The sequence below is a fragment of the Pristis pectinata genome, chromosome 8 (assembly GCF_009764475.1).
Source record: "Pristis pectinata isolate sPriPec2 chromosome 8, sPriPec2.1.pri, whole genome shotgun sequence".
NCBI classification, from domain to species: domain Eukaryota; kingdom Metazoa; phylum Chordata; class Chondrichthyes; order Rhinopristiformes; family Pristidae; genus Pristis; species Pristis pectinata.
The window spans coordinates 96,535,795-96,557,324 of NC_067412.1; the positions used below are offsets into that span (position 1 = coordinate 96,535,795).

Sequence of the window (21,530 nt, forward strand, 5' to 3'; positions counted from 1 at the left end):
GATCATTTGTACTAGTTCGTTTTGTGTGTGTGTGTGTGTGTGTGTGTGTGTGTGTGTGTGTGTGTGTGTGTGTGTGTGTGAGAGCGTGTGTGCACTTCACCCCGTGTCCCGTTGTGACTCTCCCCACGTTTCGGGATCACCCGAATGTGAGTGTGCATTTGTTCCTTCTCATTCTGTTCCCGTGTCTGTCTTTGTAAATAAAATTCTCCTTTTTAAAGTACAAAGACTGTGTGTCCAGATACCTCTATCTTTGAGATCCAAAAGAACCTTTCTTATAACAATTGGAGGCAGCTGACCCCTTCCAGACTGGGTTCTGGCCGGTCTGCGTTGCACCACTTCCACTTCACTATCGAGGACCTTTGGGCTTTGCCCTCTTTGTGTGTGGAGTCGGGGGACTTGACCCAATGCATTAAGGGCAGGTGGGGGCGAAGGACCATGGGGTCAGTACCGGTTTGGTTCTCGGTTGCGAGGAGCGCCAGGTAGCAGGCCAGCAGCTGGCGTTCGAAGGAGCTGTAGCGGGTGGTGTTCTCAGGCAGTGATTTGGTCCAGAAACCGAGCGGGACTCTGCGCCCCTGGACCTTCTGCCAGAGGTTCCACTCGGCCACTGACTTGCCAGCGGAGACCTGTAACTTGAAGGGGACCCCTTCCTGTCACGGGGTGAGGGGTAGGACTTGCTCCACCACCTGTTTGGCTGCTTCAAAGGTGGCCTGCTGTTCAGGCCCGCAAGAGAAAGTGGCTTTCTTGCGGGAGATCTTATATCACCCTCCCACCATCTCACCTGTGGTCTCGACCCCGGCAGCAATCGGAAAAAAGAGAGAGCTGCCCACGTGTACCATCTTTTATAGGACTGGAACTGAGTGGAGCCCGCTCAGGTAATTCAAACAAGCCAATGATTCAGGGTCAAGACAAAGGTGTGTTACCAAGCCAATCCTTAGGTGCACTCTTAATGGGTGGGGCGGAGCCGTGCCCTTGATTGACAGTGGTGTAGCTTCCGATCCGATGGGCAATGCTATCATCTGACCATGGGGGTCAGTAGTGTTGTCACTGTCATCTGACAGCCATGGCCTTTCTTACTACAAGCACTGCCATTCAGATGAGACCCATTTCTTCCCCACATTCCCTCCCACCCTTGGGTCAGCATAAAAGACTCTGAGACTACTTCAAGGAAAAGAAGCGAAGTTCTCTCTGATGATCTGATCGATACTTATTCCTCAAACAACATCACTGAAACACACTACTTGCTCATTATCACATTATTTGTGGGACCTTCTGTAATGACTTACTGACTCCTTTCTTACCCGATAATCGTGTTTACACACTAAAAAAAAGCACATTCCCTGTTAATGGCTTTGATCCTGAAGTCACGGCAAGCTTCACATAAATGCAAGTCTTTTCTTCCTGTGTTGTTACTCAGACTGAGAACTGACTGAAAGTGGACTCACTCTTTGCCCATTTCCATTTCACAAGATAAATGTACTGCCTCAGTTATTTTTTAAACTCTCAGCCTGAACCAGTGTTGATGCTTTCAGAGAGTCATAGAGTCATACAGGCCCTTTGGCCCAACTGCCCCATTCAAGCTAGTTCCATTTGTCAGTGTTTGGTCCATGACCTTATAAACTTTTCCTATCCATGTACCTGTCCATGTAACTATCTTTTAAAAGTTGTTATTGTACCTGCCTCAACCACGTCCTCTGACAGCTAATTCCACGTAGATGCCATCCTTTGTGTAAAGTAAAGTTGCCCCTCAAGTTCCTCTTAAATTGCTTTTGTTACCTAAAGTTTCAGCTTTTACTTACTTCATGTCCAAAATCTTTTAATTGAGGATGCATTACCATTTTCATTTTCTTCAAGGCTTCATTGCACTGTGTATCTTTGTTCTACTGAAAGAATTTCATTTTAATGACCTACACTACAGATGCCATTAAGCAAGACATGATACCTCAGATGATTTCATACCATATTTTAATTGCTGTGTTTTCACCACTCCCACAACAGCCTGAAGTAGTATTTAAAAAGAATGTATTTCCTATTGCAATCATATATTGAAATTTTACTTAAGCATTTTGTAGTTAGGCATTTTTAGCTGGATCATGCATTGAGTTCAAGTAATAATCTTATAAGATAAGATATCTTTATTAGTCACATGAACATTGAAACACACAGTGAAATGCATCTTTTGCATTGAGTGTTCTGGGGGCAGTCCGCAAGTGTCGCCATGCTTCCGGCACCAGGATAGCATGCCCACAACTTCCTGACCTGTACGTCTTTGGAATGTGGGAGGAAACCGGAGCACCTGGAGGAAACCCACGCAGTCACGGGGAGAACGTACAAATTCCTTACAGACAGTGGCCAGAATTGAACAGGGAAGCATCATAAGAAAAGTATATTCATTGACAACTTGATAGTTCAGCACAGAGGAGCGAGTTAAATTTGGCTGATGCAGTCTAAGCATCTGACATTGTATTGTGTCTATTGGTGAGGTGCAGGGAGAAGGGGAGGGCGGAAGGAGCTAGGGGGAGAAACAATGAAGACTGATGTGTCAGGGAGAGGGAAGAACTATTGAGACCAATGGTTGGAGCTGGTATTGAAGTAAACTCTGGGGTGTGGTGTTTGGGAGGGTAGTAAATTGCGGCCCCCACTGGCTACAATGGGAGATTGCTAGGTCAGGAGTTTTAAAGGGATCTCAGAGTCCAGGGGATTAGACGGTTGGAGAGTTGTGCTCAGGCCAAAGCCTCTGGTGGAAAGTGGGGAGGATGGTCAGTGCAATGGGGATAAGGTAAGTAAGGACTGACTGAGCAACATCCAGTGTAGCCCTAATCTTGGAATACCAAATTGAGCAAGCAATGCCCAATGATGGTCACTACTGAGGCAAAATTGTCCAGAAAAGCCCTATTAAATTTCTGGAGTGATGGCAAATGGTCATTGTTATAGTTTGTGCCAGAAAGTACAGCTTTTCAGTTGCATTACAGTGGGGAAAATAGCGTTATGCATTGGAATAAGGATTCAGTGGCTGCGATGGGCAATGTCATAGTGTTGTACGTAGGCGTTGTACGTAGGCGTTGTTATTACTGAAGATGTAGGACAATACCCTAGAAGTTAAAACTGCCAGCAATGCCAGTTCGCATCGAAGTCAGGAAGGCGAGTTCCACAATGAGGAGTTTCATGCTGAGAATGCAGGAAGAGTATCATGGGTACAATTAACCTTGCATTTGCATGAAGCAGCAGTCACATAGGACTTTGAAAGAGACACTTACCGATTGCTTCAGTAGCTCAAAGCAATGTAAAACCAATACAATTTCCATGTTCTGTCAATATACTTGTGAAGCTGATAAGTTGTGAAATTGAAGGAATCTCTTTGTGCGTTGATACCCGGTATAATTTTACTAGATATATGTCTAACACCTGGTGTTTTATGTGGCTTATGTGTTTCTTAATGTGGCAGACTTTTCTGTGAATAGAACACTCGTATGTGATAAATTACCTCAGTTTTAATTTCTTGTAAATATTCCTTATAAACATGTTAATAAATCAAAGATAAGGGCATGTTACCAGTGCTCAGATTTATTTCTGGATATGTAAGGCATATGAGGTACATGATATCAAGGAGTAATACAGCACAAAAACACGTCCTATTGGCCCAACTAATCCATGCCGACTGAGAAGCCCACTTAAGCCAGTCTCATTTGCCGGCACTTATTTGGCCCATAACCCTCTAGACCTTTCCTATCCATGTACTTATCCAAGTGCCTTTTAAATATTGTCATTGTTCCTCCCTAGTGACCCGGGTTCAATTCCGGCCACTGTCTGTAAGGAGTTTGTATGTTCTCCCCGTGTCTGCGTGGGTTTCCTCCGGGTGCTCCGGTTTCCTCCCACATTCCAAAGACGTACGGGTTAAGAAGTTGTGGACATGATATGTTGGCACCGGAAGCGTGGCGACACTTGTGGGCAACACCCAGAACACTCTACACAAAAGGTGCATTTCACTGTGTGTTTCGATGTTCATGTGACTAATAAAGAGATCTTATCTTATCTTATCATCTACTTTCTCTAGCAGCTCGTTCCATACATGCCCCACCATCTGTGTGAAGAAGTGACCCCTCAGGTCCCTTTTTAAATCTTTCCCCCCTCACCTTAAACCTTTGACCTATAGTTTTTGGTTCCCTTTCCCTGGGCAAAAGACTGTGCGCATTCAACTTATCTATACCCCTCATGAGTTTATACACCTCTATAAGGTCACCCCTCAGTCTCCTACACTCCAAGGAACCTACCCAAGTTCGAACCTACCCAACCTCTCCCTATAACCAGCCCTGGCAAATTTCTTGGAAATCTTTGCACTCTTTTCAGCTGAATGATGTCTTTCCTATAACTGGGTGACCAAAACTGTTCAAGATACTCCAGGTGCAGGAATGACAACGTACTCTCTATTTACTAACAAATGAATGCCAGACACTTTGGTGGTGGCTTGAGTGAAATGCATCTTTTGCGTAGAGTGTTCTGGGGGCAGCCTGCAAGTGTCGCCACGCTTCGGCGCCAGCATAGCATGCCCACAACTTCCTAACCTGTATGTCTTTGGAATGTGGGAGGAAAACCGGAGCACCTGGAGGAAACCCACGCAGACACGGGGAGAACGTACAAACTCCTTACAGACAGCGGCGGGAATTGAACCCGGGTCACTGGCGCTGTAATAATGTTACACTAACCGCTACACTACCGTGCCTGCCCTGCACTGCAGTACTGAGCTGAGAGGTCTGCATGGGAAAAATAATACTTGGCTTCATCCTTGCCCTCACCCCCACACTGAAATAACCCCACCACACACATCCTGATCTCCAACCCACTCCCAACCCGATCTACGGACCGGCCAATCCCACAATGCTTTCCCACTTGTGGTTAGGTTTGATCAACCACTCCCTTCCTCTAACCCCAAAGAAGATACAGCAGCCTGAGGGCAAGTACCGCCAGACTGAAGGACAGCTTCTACCCCACTGTGATAAGACTATTGAACGGTTCCCTCATACGATGAGATGGACTCTGACCTCACGATCTACCTTGTTGTGACCTTGCACCTTATTGCACTGCACTTTCTCTGTAGCTGTGACACTTTACTCTGTACTGTTATTGTTTTTACCTGTACTACATCAATGCACTCTGTACTAACCCAATGTAACTGCACTGTGTAATGAATTGATCTGTACGATCGGTGTGCAAGACAAGTTTTTCACTGTACCTCGGTACAAGTGACAATAATAAACCAATACCAATACCAAACACCCAGCCTCCCTACTCCCGACTACTCTGCCCATCCTTTCTACCCAATCCCAAGAGATCTCATCCTGAAGAAGGGTCCTGACCCAAAGCGTTGACCGCCTGCTTTTCTCCACGGATGCTGCCTGGCTGCTGAGTTCCTCCAGCATCGTTGTGTTTTTCATCTAGATTCCAGCAACTGCAGTCCTTGTTTCTCTTTTTCCCGAGATGTCTCTGCTGACCATTCCACCCACCTGCCTTAACTACTCAGCAGGAACCACTGGTCTCTTGCTCACAGCTCCAAGCATTCCTCCCACTCAATGCCAATGCCTTGTAAAGGGTGAAATAGTTGTGGGGTGTCTGGAAGTTATTTGTTGCAGGAGTCCCAGCTCTGACCAGAATTTTACTGGCTGGTCATGTTTAGATTCTGGTTGTTGGTGAACTGCTGAGATGAAGGTAGTCAAGGATTTGGCAAAGATAATGCTGTTGAATTATCTAGGAGGGAGTTAGGATCTTACTTGTTGGAGACGGTCATTGCCTGGTAGTGGGAATGCTACTTCCCACTTGTTAGCCCATTCCTGAATATCAACTTCATCTTGCAGTATGCTGGCAGGGACTGCTTCATCTGCTGAGGACATGCAAGTGCAATTGAACATTGTACAATCATCAACAAATATCTCCACTTCTGAGCTTATGACGGAAGGAAGGTTGTTGATGAGGTAGGTGATCATGGAAAAATGTCCTAGACCCGACCATCATCAGCTATTTTAACAATGACGATCTCCAGCAGTCCTGGGGTTGGTTGTTTGATGTTCAATAACCATAAACACAGCTATTGGAGTGAGTGTTCGTTCCTTCATTCTCATTGTAAGATAAAATAAGATATTTATTTATTAGTCACATGTACATCGAAACACACAGCGAAATGCATCTTCTTCTGTTACTGAGAATGTGCTGGGGGCAGCCTGCAAGTGTTGCCAGTGTTCCGGCGCCAACATAGCACGCCCACAACTTCCTAACCCATATGTCTTTGGAATGTGGGAGAAAACTGGGGGACCCGGAGGAAACCCACGCAGACACAGGGAGAACGTACAAACTCCTTACAGACAGCAGTGAGAATTGAACCGGGGTCACTGGCGCTGTAATAGCGTTATTCTAACTGCTACACTACCGTGCCCCTGACCTCCTTAACAGATCATCTAGTTAAATACTTTATAGGGCAGTCATTCTCACATCATCTTTTGAAGCTGCAAAGAGTAGTGAACTCTGCCCAATACATCACGGGTACATCCCTCCCCACCATCAGGAGACGCTGCCTCAAGAAGGCAACATCCATCATCAAAGATCCCCACCATCTGGGCCATGACGTCTTCTCGCAGCTATCATTGGGCAGGAGGTCCAGAAGCCTGAAGTCCCACATCACCAGGTTCAAGAACAGCTACTTCCCTTCAACCATTTGGTCCTTGAACCAACCAGCACAACCCTAATCACTACAGTTTGGTATTGGTTTATTATTTTCACTTGTACCGACGTACAGTGAAAAGCTTGTCTTACAAACCGATCGCACAGGTCAATTCATCACACAGTGTAGATACATTGAGTTAGTACAGAGTGCATTGATGTAGTACACATAAAAACAATAACAGTACGGAGTAAAGTGTCACAGCTACGGAGTAAAGTGTCACAGCTACGGAGAAAGTGCAGTGCAATAAGGTGCAAGGTCACAACAAGGTAGAACGTGAGGTCATAGCCCATCTCATTGTATAAGGGAACACTTTGACTGATTGCTTTGCACTAAAATGGACGTTATTTTACTCAAATTGTGTTCTTTCTTATAAAAAATGTTTAATTTATTTTTTCTTGTGAATGCTGCTTATCTGATGCTATGTGCCTGTGATGCTGCTGCAAGTAAGTTTTTCATTGCACCTGTGCACACGCACTTGTGCAGATGACAATAAACTCAACTTTGACTTTGAGCTCAGAATTCTGGTTCTTGTTTGGATCAAGGCTGTGATTAAAATCAGGACCAAGTACTCCTGGCAAAACCCAAACTGAGCTTTGTGGAGCAGGTTACTGGTGATTTGATGGCACTGTTGACAACATCTCCAATCGCTGATGATTGAGAGTAAATGGAGTGACATTTGGCCAGATTGTAATTTTCCTGTCTTTTTTTCCGATTGGAAAATTTTCCAATTTTCCACATTGTCAGATAAATGCTAGAAATTTGTTTAATCCTGGTTGTCAGTACAACAGCCTTTTCCCCAGCTCCAATATTTGATAACATGCAAGTGAAGAAAATTGAAGAAATTTTGTGTTTAATGCCCCTGCAATTCTTCTCCAAGGTTACTCACACAGAGTCCTGATGACCAATTCTTAGAAACACCTGCTTATTGCTAAAGAGTTGGCAGCCCTTCAATAAATTGAATTTTAGCCTTCAAGCCCCTAGTTATTCCTACCGAGTTTTGTCTCCCTCCTTGCATGTGAGTTGCAAGCTTTCTTTCATAACACAGATGCCTGTCTTGAATCAGAAAAGGAAAAAGGTCAACAAAGGCAAACATGTGTCAGAATTTGACTGCTGATTTTACTAACCACCCATTGAAGACTTCAGTAGAACTGTGTGTGGAACTGATTACAGCCAGGGGCTGCTACATTCATGTGTATTTTGGCACTGTTGATCAAGGATATTTCTCCCCATATCCTTTATCTTTTCTTGGAACATACATTGTAATCTTTTTCCATATCTAGTACTGACAGCATCGTTGTGTCTTGGGGGAGGACAAGAGACTCAATTCCTGAGATTAATGGAGACACAAGAGACTGCAGATGCTGGAATCTGGAGCAACACACAAAATGCTGAAGAACTCAGGCGGGTCGAGCAGCATTGGCAGGGGGAAAGGGATTGTTGACTTTTCAGGTCACAACCCTGTATCAGGACCTCTCCACAGGGAGAACATGCAAACTCCACATAGACAGCACCAGAGGTCAGGATTGAACCCAGGTCACTGTGGATCTGGGAGGCAACAGCTCTTTTAGTTGCACTGCAGTATTGTCCCCATTATCCACAGTGGTAGGTTTGAACATAGTAGGGGATAGTATGCAAGCTATTTGCCGAGCAAACCTTTACGTGTTTGCCTATAGTGACTAAACCATTTTCAAATCCAAATGTGCAGAGTGTATAATAAACTCTCCAAAACCAGAACAAAGCGTCACCTCTGTAGCTTGTAAAGTATTCTAGATCATCACTTTAGTGATGTATTTTAGTTTGGGTAGAAATCACAATTATGTTTAAGACTCAGCTGGATGAGGAGAAAGAAATAGAAGAGCAGGTTGGAGCACTTAATACTGGTAAAGACTACGATGTGCATCTGTTCTTCTACATGCAGCGGTAACCTCCATTTCTAGAGTGCCAAATAACATAGTAAAGCAAGATGTAGGAGCATGAATAGGCCATACAGCCCCTCAAGCATGCTCCATCATCCAATAAGATTATGTCTGACCTTACCTTGGCCTCAATACCAATTTCCTACCTGTTTCCCCCCTCATTCTCCTTAAGGTTCCGTCCATCTCGGCCTTGAACATGTTTACTAACTCAGCTCAACTTTCACATCTCTCTGGGGTAGAGAATGCCAAACATTTGTGATGCTTGTGCGAGGAATTCCTTCTCTGTCTTGACTCCTCGTACTTCTAGATTCTTCCAGAAGGGAAAGCAGCCCCTTGGCATCTGTTGGTATTGGTCTGTTATTGTCACATGTGCCAAGAATGACAAATAAAGTGCAAGGGCCACAAATGTAGATTGGTAGATCAAAGATTCATCTTCAGCATATGAGAGGTCCATTCAAGAGTTGAAGAACAGCGGGATAGAAGCTGTCCTTGAGTTTGGTGGTACGTGCTCTCAAGCTTTTGTAAACCCCCTTAGAATCTTATCTGTTTGAATAAGATTAGTTTTGTTTCTTCTGAATGCCAATGAATGCAGGCTCAACCTGCTTAACTGTTCCTCATAAAACAACCCATTCTTCCCCTGAATAATCCCAGTGAACCTTTGCTGTACTGGCTCCAGTGCAAGTGTACCCCTTCTTGGAAGCTACATGCAGTATGCCAGGTCTGGTCTTGCCAATATCCCATATAGTTGTAACAAGACTTCCCTACTTTTATACCCCATATCTATTGCGATGAATGCACTCCACAGGTGCATTATGAAGCCATGAAGAAATACTGGAGTAAATTACGAAATGCTTGGTCAAAGAGTTGGGGTTTAGTGGAAGGATTAAGGAGAATCTGAAAGAGGAAGAGTGGTAGAGAGTTTAAGAAGAAAATTCCAGAATGTAGGGTCGAGGCAGCTGAAAGCACAGTCACCAATGGAGGAGAGATTAAAGACATGTAATACCATGTAATGCTGTTACCATTGGTTGGTGATTTCCGGTTGCTGCTCTCTAAGAGATTGTTTGCCTGGATTGCTAATCTCAACCAATATAACAAAGCATTTCTTTCCTTTTTTTTTCCTGTGAGGAGCCCTCTTTGAACTGCTTTCTCAAGTATGTAAAATGGGAACAAAAAGTTAGCTCTCCAAATAAATCCTGGACTAGGAAAAAATCTTCTTCGGTAACTTTAAGTTATTTTAACTTGAGCTGCTCTGACATCTGTTTCAGAAACGAAGTTGGTGGTGAGCCAGTGAGATGATGTGGACCAGTGTGGGAGGCTTGTAATTGTATATCTGTGCACATATTAGCCAGGTTCCCTCGACTCATGGTGTTAATGCTGATTAGGACTGTGGAATATTTCTGGCAATTAGTTTTGGAGGCTGTGGGATTGAAGCTGGAGCCAAAACTAGTGTGATCTTTGTTGATTCAGGTTTCTATTGGCAGGGAATACAGATTCTATTCTCAGCTAATTCTTTAGGGATCAGTAGCCTCTTCCCAGACAGCAGGTAAGTAGATGCACACTCTGCAGGAATCAGAAGCTCTCAATTGTACAGCAAGGCTTTGAAAGAACACATAATCCAACACATAGAGGTTGTACATTAAATATTTTTGCAATGATGACTTAAGCTGGGCCTTGCCAAGAACTTTCAATTCCTTCTCTTACAGATTTAACTGGGACAGGTCAGTGAGGCTGAATGGTGTAGGTAGTGTTGTGACCCGGGTTTAATTCCAGCTGCTGCCTGTAAGGAGTTTGTACGTTCTCCCCGTGTCTGCGTGGGTTTCCTCTGGGTGCTCCAGTTTCCTCCCACATTCCAAAAAAAGATGTACCGATTAGGAAGTTGTGGGCGTGCTATGTTGGCGCCAGAAGCATGGCAACACTTGTAGGCTGCCTCCAGAAGACACCACACAAAAAGATGTATTTCACTGTGTGTTTCGATGTACATGTGACTAATAAAGATCTTATCTTAGTCAGTGTCCCTTGCACCCCAGGGATCTTGGGGTATGTCCATAGCTTCCTAAAGGTGGCAACGCAAATAGATAGAGTGGTAAAGAATGCAAACTTGCCTTCATGGGTTGGAGTGTTGAGTATGAAAGTTAGTATGTCATGTTGCAGCCACGTTTGGAGTATTGTGTGCAGTTGTGGTTGCCCCATTACAGGAAGGATGTGGAGACTGTGGAGAGGCTGCAGAAGAGGTTCACCAGGATGTTGCCTGGATTAGAGAGCGTTATCTATAGGGAGAAGTTGGACAAACTTGGACTGTTTTCTCCGGAGAAATCAGAGGCTGAAAGGCAACCTGATAGAAGGACATAAAATTATGAGAGGCATAGATAGGGTAGATAGAGACTTTTTCCAAGGGTGGAAATGTCAAATACTAAAGGACATAGGTTTAAGGTGATGGGGGTTGGTGGGGCGGTGGGGGGGGGTGGGAGGTGGAGAAAGTTTAAAGGAGATTTACGAGGCAAGTTTTTATAAAAAGAGAATGGTGGGTGCCTGGAACATGCTGCCAGGTAAAGTGGTGGAAGCAGATACGATAGTGTCAATTAAGAAGCATTAAGACAGACACATGAACAGGCAGGGAATGGAGGGATATGGACCTTGTGCAGGCAGATGGGATTAGTTTGGATTGGCATCATGGTTGGTGCAGAAATAGTGGTGTAAAGGGCCTGTTCCTGTGCCATACTGTTCTGTGATCTTTATACATTCTATACAAACTCAAATATCTGTGTAAATCTCTGAAATTTATTTTTTCATACTAAAAATAATTTCCTCAAAATGCACCTCCTACTGAAGTCATTAACTCATGAAAAAATATTAGAATTACCACAGGTATCAACACAGGAAAAAATTGATTGTCCCCGGTATGTAGGCGAGTGGTAGAAACTTGGAGGAGTTGATGGGAATGTGTGGGGAGAATAAAATGAGGTTAATGTAGGATTAGTGTAAACAGGTCTTTGCTAGTCAGCGCAGACTCAATGCGTTGCTGCATGGAAACCTGTTTCAATGCACGTGCTGTGATTATTCCCATGCAACATCTGGCATGAATGCCAGTTCAGTCCCAATCCTATAGCTGCCAGGATTCACAATAGTCCATTCAACCCCATGAGCCTGACCTGTCATTCACTTAGTTCATTACTGATCTGCACCTGAACATCCATCTGGGATTTTAAGGGTACACATTGTCCTTGCAAGTTTAAATTTATCGTGTGCAGTTCTGGTCACCTAACTATAGGAAGGATATTTGTAAGATTGAAAGAGTGCAGAGAAGATTTACTGGAACGTTGCTAGGTCTTCAGGAGTTCAGTTACAGGGAAAGATTGAACAGGTTAGGACTTTATTCCTTGGAGCGTAGAAGAATGAGGGGAGATTTGATAGAAGTTTACAAAATTATGAGGGGCATAGACAGAGTTAATGGGAGTAGGCTCTTTCCACCTAGATTAGGAGAGATAAGTACGAGAGGACATGGCTTTAGGGTGAAAGGGGAAGTTTAGAGGGAACATTAGGGGGAACTTCTTCACTCAGAGTGGTGGGAGTGTGGAACGAGCTGCCATCTGACATAAATGCGGACTCACTCTTAAGAATAAGTTGGATAGATACATGGATGGGAGAGGTCTGGAGGGCTATGGACTGGATGCAGGTCAATGGGACTAGTGGAATAAACTTTCGGCACAGACTAGAAGGGCCGAATGGCCTGTGCTGTAGTGTTCTATGGTTCTATGGTGATTCCTGGCAGCTGTAGGATTGGGACTGGACTGACATTCATTCCAGATGTTGCAGGGGAATAATCACAGTGAGTTCATGTGCAGCAACGCATTGAGTCTGCGCTGACCACTAAAGACCTGTTTACACTAATCCTGCATTAACCCCACTTTATTCTCCACACACATTGCCACCAACTCCTCCAAGTTTCTACCACTCGCCAACATACCGGGGGCAATTTACAGCAGCCAATTAACCTACTAATCTGCATGTCTTTGTGTTAAACCCCACAACCTTGCTGAGATGTGTGAGGAGACTGCAGCGCCTTGGGGAAATCCAGGTGGTGGCAGGGAGAAGGTACAAACCCCACACAGGCAGCACCAGAGGTCAGGATTTAACCTGGTCACTGGAGTCTGGTAGCTGCACCACTGTCCTGCCCAGCAATCTCTCATAGAAGTGATAGGGAGAGGTTGGCCAGGCGAGGTCTTTATTCCTTGGAGCGTAGGAGAATGAGGGGCGACCTTACAAGTGGTTAAAATTATGAAAGGCGTAAATAAAGTGGATGGTAACAGTCTTTTCCCCAGGGTAGGGGAGTCTAAAACTAGGGGACATAGGTTTAGAGTGAGAGGGGAATGATTTAAAAGGGACCTGAGGGGCAATTTTTTCACACAGAGGGTGGTGAGTACATGGAACGAGCTGCCAGAGGAAGTGGGTGAGGCAGAGACAATATTATCATTTAAGAAGCAGTTGGATAGGAACATGGAGGGGCGGGGCTTGGAGGGATATGGGCTGAATGCAGGAAATTGGGACTAGCTGGGTGGGCACCGTGGTCGGCACGGACTGGTTGGGCCGAAGGGCCTGTACCCGTGCTGTATTGCTCGATGACTTTATGAGAATTTGAAACCAAGGATAATAGTATATCTAGGTCGTGGTGTCAATAGGTGACACATGGCCATTGTTTGTAGTTGGAGAGTTTTGCAAATAAAAGAACAATCTCTGAACCAACCAGCAGATGTCTCTGTTGGACCATTTTGACTGGAGAAATGTAGTTCTGCACCTTTTACACATCAGTCTGCTTAACGGTCATCAGAGAACGTTTAGAGTGTGGTCACTATGGTAATTCTGATGAAGCTGTAGCCAATTTGCACACCATAAGCTCCCATAATGTTAATGTAGTTTTCATTCTTTTTTTGTTCCATTTTCAGGATCTGGCCATCATTGTCAAGGCCGGTAGTTATTGTCCATCCCCAACTTCTCTTGAGAAGGTGGTGGTGAGTCATTTTCTTAAACCACTGTAGACCTTCTGGTAAGAAGCTGTTGGGGAAGGAGTTCCAGGATTTAGATTCAACAATGACGAAGGATCAAGTCCAGATGGTGTGTAACATTGAAAGGGTGGTGTTCCCATGAACCTGCTGCCCTTGACCTACATGGGTTTGGAAAATGCTGTTGGTATAGCCTGAGCAAGTAACTTCAGTGCATTTCATGTACAGCAGCAACTATGCACTGATAGAGGAAATGAAAGTTTAGAGTGGTTGATGGGCGTCCTAAATGGTGTCAAGCTTCTTCAGAGTGGTTGGAACTGCACTCATCCAGGTGAGTGGGAAGTATTTCATCACACTCTGATTTTGTGCCTTGTAGATGGTGGAAAGGTTGGGGATTTTTACAGAGAGTCAAATGGCCAGGCTACTCAGTCTGTGCTCTCACATGCCCTTATTACCACAGTGTTTATGTAGCAGATCCAGTCAGGAGACAGATGGTTCTCGCAACACCCAAACTGGGCATGAACGAGTCGATGGGCATCGATGAGTCGATGACTGGAGAGTAAATGCTGCTTGATAGCACAGTCATTGACCACACATCACTATGCTAATGTAGCCATAGAGAGATATAGCATGGAAACAGGGACTTCCGCCAACTGATTAATCCCATTTTATTCTCTCCGAGTTCCCAACAACTCCCCCCAGATTCTCCCATTACGCCTATACACTAGGGGCAATTTACAGCAGCCAATTAACCTACCAACCCACACACCTTTGAGACGTGGAAGGAAACCAGAGCACCCAAGGGAAGCCCAAGCAGTCACAGGGACAACGTGCAAACTCCACACAGCCAGCACCTGAGGTCAGGATTGAACCCGGGTCTCTGGTGCTATGAGGCAGCAGCTCTAGCCACTGCACCACTGTGCAGATTGGCTGAGGGTAGGCTGATTGGCAATAATTAGTTGGATTGGATTTGTCCTGTTTTTTTGTCAACTGCACATACCTGACCAGATAATGCCTGTTTCAGGCAGAAGTACTTGCAGGACACTGAAGTGAATTCCCCTGTGCATGGCATTGTCAGTTTGTGTTGTATTCTTACCTCTTTTTCCGAATTTAAAGAATAGGAGTGAATCATTCAGCTCAAGTTCATGAAAATCAAAAATAAAACTTCAGATACCAGAAATATTAAACAAAAACAGAAAATGCTGGAAAAGCTCAGCTGATCAGGCAGCATCTGTGGGAAGAGAAATAGTCAACATTTTGTAATGGTCACTCAAGCCTCCTTTCATTTCATTTCCATTCATTCTAACAAAAATAGAAACCCTTCTTTTTCCTCCCTCTCCCTCATGTGCCTTAACAAGCTACCACTTAAATGTGTCTCTATTATTCACCTTAACCTTGCAATCTGTCTACACTTCTCTCTGCCTTGATAAAGCAGCCTGCATAATCAAAGGCTTCACCCACCCTGGACATTCTCTCTTCTCCCCTCACCCATCGGGCAGAAGATACAAAAGCCTGAACGCACATACCACCAGGCTCAAGGACAGCTTCTATCCTGCTGTTATATGACTATTGAGTGGTTCCCTATGATAAGATGGACTCTTGACCTTACAATCTATTTCGTTATGGCTTTGCACAGTATTGTCTGCCTGCACTGCTCTTTCTCTGTAACTGAAACACTTTATTCTGCATTCTGTTCTTGCTTTCCCTTGTCCTACCTCAATGCACTGATGTAATGAAATGATCTCTGTATGGGTAGTAAGCTAAAAAGTTTTTCATTGTACCTCAGTACATGTGACAGTAATAAACCAATTTACCTTGTGTTAACAAGTTCCACATTCCATTCACTCACATGGGAATGACATTTAGCAAAGAAATATTCTATTTGTGCACTGGGTCGAGAGAGTAGAGTCAAAGAATTGGGTACTGTGGCTGGTGGAGTGGGGCCTACCTGTCTACCTGCCCTGCGATCTGTGGACATGCACTCCTAGATCCCTCTCTGCTCGACACTTATAAGATAAGATATCTTTATTAGTCACATGTACATCGAAACACAGTGAAATGCATCTTTTGCATAGGCAGTTCAGAGGGCATCCCGCAAGTGTCGCCATGCTTCTGGCGCCAACATATCATGCCCACAACTTCCTAACCTGTACATCTTTGGAATGTGGGAGGAAACCGGAGCACCCGGAAGAAACCCATGCAGACACAGGGAGAATGTATAAACTCCCTACAGACAGCGGCTGGAATTGGACCCGGGTCACTGGCGCTGTAATAACATTGTGCTAACCACTACACTACCGTGCCTGCCCTTCTCGGTGTTGTGCCATTTACTGAGTAATCTGTTGCCTTGATCTCTATATTCTCACCAATCTTAGTGTGTCAAAGTTTCCTATGAACTCCCCTTTGGATTTTTTGGTGTATCTTACATTGATAGTCTCCAGTTACGTTATTCCTCTCAAGCAAAAACTTTCTCTGTATCCTTCTAAAACCTTTCATCACTTTAAAGGTCCCTTTCAGATCACCCCTCAGCCTTTCCTCCCCAAAAGTAAAGAGACCCAATCTGTACATTTTTTCCTGAACTGTATGCCTTCATATTTCTGTTATCCCAGAAAACAATCTCTGCACCTCACTAGTGCCTCTGCATTCTTTTTATCATGCGGTGACTAGAACAGTATCCAGTACAAGGTTAGCTTAACCAAAATTTGTTGCAGGTTTGACGTGACTTCCAAAGACACTGAGAGTATCGAATGCACTCCCTTAGGAAGTAGTTGAGGTGTACAGTATAAATTGAGTCAGAGTTGTACACCATAGAAAAAGGCTCTTTGGCCCATCACTTCCATGCTGGCTAACATGCCTGTCTGTACTAATCCCTCTTGCCTGCATTAATTCCACATCCCTCTATGCCCTGCTTATTCAAGTACCTGTCTGGATGCCTCTTAAATGTTGTTACTGATCCTGCCTCCACCCCCTTCTCTGGCAGCTCATTCCCGATCCCAACCTCTTCTTTGTGTGAAAAATTTACCCCTCAGATCCACTTTACACCTCTTCCCTCTCACCTTAACCCTATGCCCTCTAGTTTTTGACGTTTAAGGGGAGGCTGGACGATGAGAGAGGAAGCAGTAGGTCTGGTAGAAAACAGTTGAATAGAAGGTCATGAGGAAAAGTTTGGATGAAGAAAGGTGGGAAGACACTCTTATGAACATAAACACTGGCATGAACTGCTTAGGCTGAATGACCTGTTTCTGTGCTATATAACCCTATATGGAACTAACACACCCTTGTGATTGCTGATGAATCACTAAGCCTACGTTAGTATAAATTTCCTGAGATTCAGTTGTAGATGCTATTGAAGTTCCTGATTGGAATCACTGGAGCATAAAACTACATCTTACAACATCTGATCCCTAGTGAAAGCTACAATAGTATTAGAGTGCTTATCAATCAATCTTCATAATGCATACATTGTATTGAATTCAGTTACTTCGACCAGTGAAGTTGATACCTTGAAATATTCCTTTTGTCATACTTAATTAAATGACTTAATCTTGCCTTGATTGCATAGGGATGCTAATATATTTGTGCAATTGTTTGTTGTATTCCCAAGGTTATATTCAACATATACTTAGCTCCAAAGCAATACATTTCGATAAAAATCTAATTAAAAATAAAGTAACACACATACTTCACCGACTAGTCAGCCTCAGTTCAGCTGCATGTCTCCACTGTATTTGTAGGTCATTCAAAAAGAACTCATTAGTTTTAGTCAAGTTGTAGATGGTCCCTCATTTAGCAATTGGGTAACGCACATCAAAATAACTCCTTGAATAAATGATCAAAGAACCGTAGAATGATACAGCAGGAGGCCATTCTGCCCATTCTTGTGCCCAAGTCTTTGAAAGAGCCACCAGTTATTCTCACCCTGTGGTTCTGAGACCTTTCCACTTCAGGCAACCTTTTGAAGGGTCTTATTGAGGCAGCATGTTCCAAATCACAACGCATTGCATAATTATTTTCTTTATGTTGTTTCTGGTTCTTTTGCAAATCATCTTAAGTTTGTGCCCCCTGGTTATGCCCTCCAGCCATTGGAAACAGCTTTTCTATACTTAATAATTACCCTTGATCATACTGGCTCTTGGTTTGCTCTGCTCTGTGGAGAACCATCCATTATCTCTTGACATAAATGAAAATCCACATTCCCAGTAACATTCCAGATAATTTCCTCTATACATTTTCTAAGATATTGACATAATTCTTAGAGTATAGAACATGGAACATAGAAAACCTACAGCACAATTCAGGCCCTTCGGCCCACAAAGCTGTGCCGAACATGTCCCTACCTTAGAAATTACTAGGCTTACCCATAGCCCTCTATTTTCACATCTTATCCTCTTGCTCTTCACATACCTGTAGAATGCCTTGGGGTTTTCCTTAATCCTGCCTGCCAAGGCCTTCTCATGCCCCCTTCTGGCTCTCCTAATCTCCTTCTTAAGCTCCTTCCTATTAGCCTTATACTCTTCCAGATCTCTAACATTACCTAGCTCTCTGTACCTTTTGAAAGCTTTTCTTTTTGACTAGATTTATTATAGCCTTTATACACCACGGTTCCTGTATCCTCTTGTGACTCCCCTGTCTCATTGGAACATGCCTATGCAGAACTCCACACAAATACCCCCTGAATATTTGCCATATTTCTTCTGTACTTTTCCCTGAGAATATCTGTTCCCAATCTAATCTTCCAACTTCCTGCCTGAGAGCCTCATAATTCCCTTTACTCCAAGTAAACGCCTTTCTAGTCTATCTGTTCCTATCTCTCTCCAGTGTTAATGTAAAGGAGATAGAATTATGATCACTATCACCAAAATGTTCACCCACTGAGAGATCTGACACCTGACCAGGTTCGTTTCCCAATGCCGAATCAAGCACAGCCTCTCCTCTTGTAGGCCTTTCTATATATTGTGTCAAGAATCCTTCCTGAACACGCTTAACAAACTCCTCCCCATCTAAACCCCTCACTGTCTGGAGATGCCAATCGATGTTTGGGAAATTAAAATCTCCCATCACAACAACTCTGTTATTCTCAATCCTTTCTAGGATCTGCTTCCCTATCTGCTCCTCAATATCCCTGTTACTATTGGGCGGCCTATAAAAAACACCCAGTAAAATTATTGACTCCTTCCTGTTCCTAACCTCCACCCACAGAGACTCCGTAGACAGTCCCTCCATGAAGTCCACCTTTTCCGCAGCCGTGACACTATCTCTGATCAACAGTGCCACTCCCCCACCTCTTTTACCTGCCTCCCTGTCCTTTCTGAAACATCTAGTACCCGGCACTTGAAGCAACCATTCCAGTCCCTAAGCCATCCAAGTCTCCGTAATGAGCACCACATCATAGCTCCAAGTATTGATCCAAGCTCTAAGCTCATCCACCTTGTTCACAATACTCCTTGCGTTAAAATAGACACATCTCAAGTCTGTCTGAACACGTCCCTTCTCTATCACCTGCCTATCGTACCTACTACTAGCTTTCTCTATTTGAGAGCCAAACGCCTCTTCCCCAGTCTCTCCAGTTCAGATCCCACCCCCCAACAATTCTAGTATGGTGCTCAGAATTTGACTCAGTTCTCCAGCTGAGGCTAACCAATGTCTTTTTTCAAAGGTTTAGCTCAACATCTTTACATCTGAACTCTCTGACTTAGGAATTCTTCCATGCTCCAAAAGGCCCATTAGACTCGTGATACATGGACCATGGACATGGATACATGTATCGTGGCCCATAGTGACATCTTATTGCAGAAAAGCCCCAAGGCCTTGGTTGCAATGGGACTGCATTACATTTGAATATACAGTATATACCTAACTTTTTCTCCAGTAGCTCTGTCACTGTGGAATAAGCTGTGGAAAGCAGGAAGATGGTGGTGTGGGTGGGAGTTAGGTTTGTGGGAGGTTGAGAGAAGGGAGTACACGAGCTCTGACCACCATTCAGTGAAGGGTGAGGTGATCTGAACTTCAAGTGTTGAATTTAACGTTATGGTAGATGGTAACTTCAAGGTTTGGATGGGACATTGGGAGCAGGATTGTGATTGGGTAGCAACAAACAATCTGTTTGAGGAACTCAGCGGGTCGAGCAGCATCTATGGAAGGAAAGAAATTGTTGACATTTCAGGTTGAAACCCTGCATCAGGACTGAGAGTGGAGAGGGGAGATGGCCGGTATACAGAGATGAAGGAGAGTGGTAAGACAGGAGTCCAAGGTGATTGGCGGATTGAGGAGGGGTGTAAGGTAACAGGCAGGTTGTGCCAGATAGAGGAGGTGGGGGTGCTTCGAATAGGGGTGCAGTTGGAAGACAGTGGCAGGTGAATGATAGATGGAGGCAGACATGGGTAGGGGAGGTTGGAGACAGCTGCTGGAGGAAAATAATAGGGACAGAGAGGGCTCTCATTGCTGGACTCTGATAATTTAAAGGAGGCGAGAATGGGAACCATTAGGGGAGAGACGTATGGCAGATGGAACCAGAACCAGATGGGGGAGTGTGGGAGGGGGGATCCTGTGGGTAGGATGGTCCAATGATCCAGATTGAGAAGAGGGAGCAGGAGTGAGGGTAAGTTAAAATCTCAAAGAGGATTCACCTGGCATGGAGGTAGTGTAGTGGTTAGCGTAACGCTTTACAGCGCCAGCGACCCGGGTTCGAATCCGGCCACTGTCTGTGAGGAGTTTGTTACGTTCTCCCCATGTCTGCATGTGTTTCCTCCAGGTGCTCTGGTTTCCTCCCACATTCCAAAGGCGTACGGGTTAGGAAGTCGTGGGCGTGCTATGTTGGCGCCGGAAGTGTGGCGACACTTGCAGGCTGCCCCCAGAACATTCTACGCAAAAGATGGATTTCACTGTGTGTTTCGATGTACATGCGACTGATGAAGAAATCTGATCTTATACTTACTGTCCAAGTAAGTGTAATTCTCTTTCAGCCACATTTCTCATCTGAGTGAACTGCAACGTCCACAGGCCAAACCTCCAGAAATAACTTTGCACAAGAGAGAAGTTTGCATGACGACAACCCTCAGGAACTCTTTCCAATCCTGCAGAGAAGCAGCTTGGTGTTTCTTCACAAGCCTGGGGACGGGACCTGCAATATCAGTGGAGACAGGCTGGGTTCAAACTTTCAGGAGGGAATTAGGTGAATATTTGTAGGCTTAGTGTGGGTGGGGGGGGGTGGAAATAATTTCAAGGCTATGGGGGGAAAGGTGGTAGAGTCAGACTAATAAGATTCCTCTTTCAAAGAACAACACACAAAAAGAAAGCCGGAGAAACTCAACGGGTCAGGCCGCATCTGTGGAGGGAAACAAACAGTCGACGCTTCAGGTCGAGACCCTTCCCCAGGAAAGGAAAGAAAGAGGGCAGAAGCCAGAATAAAAGGATGGGCGGAGGGGGAGGAGCACGAGCTGGTGGTTGATAGGTGAATCCAGGTGAGAAGGGGAAGGTAGGTGGGGTGGGGGGGAACTGCGAATGATGTGAGGAGTGGGATGATGTGGAAGAGGCAAAGGGTTAAAGAAGATGGAATCTGATAGGAGAGGACAGTGGACCACTGCAGTATCTGCAGTCTCTTGTTTCACCTCTTTCAAAGAGCCGTAGTGGGCCAAACACCCTTCTCTGTGTGACTCTAATTCCAACAATATAATGAAGCCACTATGGGAGATGTTGTTGCCCATTATATGCACATTACACACAACAGTGCAGGGTTGCTGAGTGCTTCACAAAGTATTTTTTATTCAAAATATACAGTGCACTTTCCAACATTTGATCTGGTTGCTCTGTGCATATATACATGGTAGTAAATGCAAATCAGAACCGGTACAGATGCAGGAAGTCTGAAATAGAAACAGAAACCACTGGAAACACTCAGTAGAAACACAA

At 44.5% G+C, this 21,530-nt stretch overlaps 1 long non-coding RNA gene across 1 annotated transcript in view; it reads left to right on the forward strand.

Moving 5' to 3' along the window:
• Positions 1 to 20,758, forward strand: part of LOC127573512 (uncharacterized) — a 64,926-nt gene extending 44,168 nt beyond the window's left edge. The window contains exon 4 of the long non-coding RNA XR_007956779.1: positions 20,374 to 20,758. This is a non-coding gene — a long non-coding RNA (uncharacterized LOC127573512). The remainder of the gene's footprint in view (positions 1 to 20,373) is intronic.
• The last annotated feature ends 772 nt before the right edge of the window (positions 20,759 to 21,530 follow it).